This window comes from Gossypium hirsutum, chromosome A06, assembly GCF_007990345.1.
Source record: "Gossypium hirsutum isolate 1008001.06 chromosome A06, Gossypium_hirsutum_v2.1, whole genome shotgun sequence".
Lineage (NCBI taxonomy): Eukaryota > Viridiplantae > Streptophyta > Magnoliopsida > Malvales > Malvaceae > Gossypium > Gossypium hirsutum.
In genome coordinates this window covers 29,315,231-29,319,730 of record NC_053429.1, presented here as the reverse complement: position 1 = coordinate 29,319,730, position 4,500 = coordinate 29,315,231, and the positions used below count along the sequence as shown (strand labels likewise).

Sequence of the window (4,500 nt, the reverse complement as noted above, 5' to 3'; positions counted from 1 at the left end):
AAGAAACTTTTTCCTTTGATGATACGTCTTATTAATCAGCATCAAACCACAAGCTAAATAGTTAGCAATATCAGCAAACGAAGAAGTATTATGGACATGATTTACCTTTAGTATGTGTTCATCTGGAAACGTCTCTCGAATTGGTATAAGAGGAGAGTTCCTTTCTTGCGGCTTCAATCTGGACAAGTGATCTGCTACTTGGTTTTCTACTCCCTTTTGATCTTGAATTTCTAAATCAAACTCTTAAAGTAGAAGTACCCATCGGATCAGTCTCGGCTTAGCATCTTTCTTGGCAAGCAAATACTTAATCACCGAGTGGTCCGTATAGACAGTCACCTTGGTACCTACAAGATAAGATCGAAACTTGTCAAAAGCAAACACAATAGCAAGTAGCTCTTTCTCTGTTACCGTATAATTCAGTTGAGCTCCTGTTAGAGTTCGACTTGTGTAGTAAATGAGACGAAAAACTTTGTTCCTTCGCTGGCCCATAACAGCTCTTATCGCAAAATCACTTGCGTCACACATCAATTCAAATGGCAAATCCCAGTCTGGTGTGATGATTATGGGTGCCGAAACTAGTCGGCTCTTCAAATCGTTGAAAGCTTTCATCAAATTTGAATGTCGTGTCATTCTCCAATAATTTGCATAAGGGTTTAGAAATTTTAGAGAAGTCCTTGATGAATCTTCGATAGAAACTAGAGTGGCCCAAAAAGCTCCTAACACCCTTTACAGATGTTGGAGGTGGGAGTTTCTCTATAACATCTATGTTTGCTCTGTCTATTTCTATTCCATGTCTTGTTATCCGATGCCCTAGAACAATCCTTTCTCGTACCATGAAATGACACTTTTCCCAGTTGAGTACGAGGTTTGTTTCTTTGCATCGCCTTAGTACCTTGGGTAGATTGGCTAGGCAATCATTATATGTATCTCCGAATATTGAAAAATCATCTATAAAAACTTCCAAATACTTCTCAACAATGTCAGTAAAAATAAACATCATACATCTTTGTAATGTAGCAGGTGCATTACATAAACCAAATTGCATGCGTCTAAATACAAATGTACCGTACGGGTAGGTGAATGTTGTCTTGTGCTAATCTTTCAGTGCTACTGTAATCTGATTATACCCCGAGTATCTATCAAGAAAATAGTAATAGTCTCGCATTGCTAGTCTATCCATCATTTGGTCCAAAAACGGCAAAAGAAAGTGATCTTTCCTAGTCGCCTTGTTTAGCTTCTGATAATTGATGCAATTTCTCCATCTCGTAACCATTCTAGTCGATATCAACTCGTTATTCTCATTTTCAATTACCGTGATACCTCCTTTCTTTGGCACGCACTGGACCGGACTCACCCATGAACTATCTGAGATGGGGTAGATTATACCTGCATCTAACCATTTGATGATTTCTTTCTTCACTACATCCTTCATGATGGGGTTCAGTCTTCGTTCTCCATCAATTCTCCCTTTTTTGCCATCTTCAAGGATAATCTTGTGCATGCATGCAAATGGACTAATTCTGCGAATATCGACTATGGTCTATCCGATAGCCTTCTTGAATTATTTCAACACCAGGATGAGTTTCTCTTCTTGCTCACTAGTTAATTCTGCTGAAACAATCACAAGTAAAGTAGAAGCGTTACCTAAATAAACATATTTTAAATGTGAAGGTAGTACTTTGAGTTCTAATTTAGGTGGCTCATCGATTGACGCTTTTGGTTGGGGATAATCCCTTTTCTCTAATTCCAAAGATTCAAAACGAGATTGCAGATTAAATCTCTTTCGATTAACTTCTAACAATGCTAAGTATTCATCCTTCTCTTAATCGTTCGGAGGATCTGATGTCAAAATTTGTTCTAACAGATCCTCAACATAGTTGAGCTCCTTCTCCACTATTAAATCCTCTAAATCAAATACTGTAGAACAATCATCACTTGTGTTAGGAAATCGCATAGACTTAAAAACATTAAATGTTACCTGATCATCCTAAACACGCTTAGTGAGCTTGCCATTCTGCACATCAATAAGGGTCCTTCCAGTTGCTAAGAACGGTCTTCTTAAGATAATTGGCACTTCTTTGTTTGCTTCAAAGTCTAGAATAACAAAATCAGCAGGGAAGATAAATTTATCTATACGTACCAATACATCCTCAATTTTTCCTTCTGGATGTGCTAAGGATCGATCTGCTAATTGAAGTGTAACCATAGTTGGTTTAACTTCACCTATCCCCAACTTCCTAAATATTTACATAGGCATCAAGTTAACACTCGCACCTAAGTCACATAATGCCTTACCACAATATGTTGCTCCAATGTTGCAAAGGATGGTAAAACATCCAGGATCCTTCAACTTTGGGGGTAGTTTGTCTTGAAGATATGCACTGCATTCCTTTGTCAGAGTTATCGTCTCAAATTCTCCAAGTCTTCAATTTTTTGGACAGGATATCCTTCATGAATTTGACGTAGTTCGGCATTTGCTCAAGTGCTTCAACCAACGGGATGTTGATGTGAAGTTGCTTGAGGACGTCTAGGAGCTTCTTGAATTGAATCTCCTACTTCTGCTTTTGAAGTCTTTGAGGGTAGGGTGGTGGTGGTTTCTCTACTAGAACTAGTTGATTCATCTTCTGTGTTAATTCAGCATCTAACGGAGTTGTTAGTTGGTCAGAATTGGCTGATTCTGAAATTACCTTGTCTAGTTTTTGTAGATTCAGGTTCTTGTGAAACTAGAATTCCAACACTCGGTTGAACTTCTTCTAAATCTTGAGCGTCAGCTTGCTCTTTTTCAACTTCGATGGTGTTAGGCTCTACAATCTTTCCACTCCTCAATGTCAACGTTTTGCAATGCTCCTTCCCTGGATTCCTCGGATTCTACATATCACTAGGTAAAGCACCTTGTGGTTAGTTCCTGAGTTCAGTAGCAAGCTGCCCACTTGATTTTCCAAATTCCTTAGAGTGGCGTCATTTTTCGCCATATACGCCTTTAATAAATTCTCTAAGTTATTGGATGATTCAGCTTAAACTAGTTTCTGAACTTGTTGGGGAAAACTAGGCGGCTGAGTTGGTTTAGGTTGGGATTAAGTTTACTGGTTCCAGCCCCTTGATTACTCCAGGAAAAATTGGGGTGATTTCGCCACGATGGGTTATAGAAATTGGATTGCAGTCCTTGCCTTCCTTGATTTTGGTTCTGGTCACTTATGTAATTTACGGATTCTAGGTTCGATGGACATTCTTCGAAAAAATGTCCTTCCCCACAATAAACACAGGCTATACTTTCAAATTGATTTGACGGCTGTGCTACAAAACTATTAGACCCATTCGTAGTAAGATATTTTAACACTGAGGATATTGATGATACCTGAGATGCGAGTGAAGTAAGAGCGTCTACTTCATGTATTCCAACAAATCGTCTTCCTAACGCTACTCAATTGGTTGGCCATTGGTAATTGTGTCTCGCAATCCTCTCAATGATTTCATAAGCCTCATTATAAGTCTTAGAAAAAAGAGCACCATTAGTAGAAGCGTCCACTACCGTTCTCGTGTGAGCATTGAGACCATTACAAAATGTCTCAAGTTGGATGCTATATGGGATTCCATGATGAGGGCACTTTCGTAATAATTCTTTGTACCTTTCCCATGCCTTATACAAGGACTCATAATCCATTTGTTGGAAAGTAGTGATCTCGTTCCTCAACTTGGCATTCTTGCTAGGCAGGAAATACTTCATAAGGAATCTTTCTGCTAACTCTTGCCATGTGGAAATTGAATTTTGTGGAAATGAGTTCAACCAGGCTCGAGCTCTGTCCCTTAGTGAATATGGGAGCAGCTTCAATCGTAATGCATCTTTGGGTACTCTGACTAATTTGAAAGAATCACTCACCTCCATAAATAGTCTTAAGTGTAGGTGAGGATATTCGGTAGGCATTCCACTGAATTGGCACACTATCTGAAGCATTTGGAACATGACTGGCTTCAGCTTGAACTGTTGTGCCTTAATTTCAGGTTTCCTAATACCTGTATTAAGATCATGAAACATTGGTACAGCATATTATCGTAAAGCTCTATCCCTATCATCAGCAATAAGGATAGAATTTTGAGCAAGGTTTGCTCCGTTTCCTTGATTTGGATTTCTGAAGTTCATCTCTTCGGTCCTTCTTTGGTTTGCTTGTCTTCTTCACTGTCGAAAAGTTCGTTCAATCTCAAGGACTACAGGAGTAGGTCAATAATTCGGTCAATACTCATAAACACCTAAAATAATCATATAAAAATTAATTAAGTTATAAATTAAATAGAAAATTAAACCAAAATGCAAAACTAACAAATTCACAAATAATGAATTTTTAAAACAATCCCCAGTAGTGGCACCAGAAACTTGGAACGACGGAAATGTGCAAGTGTACACAATCACAACAAGTAATAAAGTGACATGTAAATGTCGAGTTATCGTACCCACAGGGACTGTGAAAAGAATTATTTATGATTTCTATTTAAAACACTTTGGTG

The 4,500-nt window shown here is 38.3% G+C and overlaps 1 non-coding gene across 1 annotated transcript; it reads left to right on the top strand.

Moving 5' to 3' along the window:
* Positions 1 to 3,587: 3,587 nt before the first annotated feature.
* LOC121231419 (small nucleolar RNA R71) lies at positions 3,588 to 3,694 on the top strand. Its single transcript, XR_005929477.1, has one exon. It is a non-coding gene; the product is annotated as a small nucleolar RNA R71 (small nucleolar RNA).
* Positions 3,695 to 4,500: the final 806 nt, after the last annotated feature.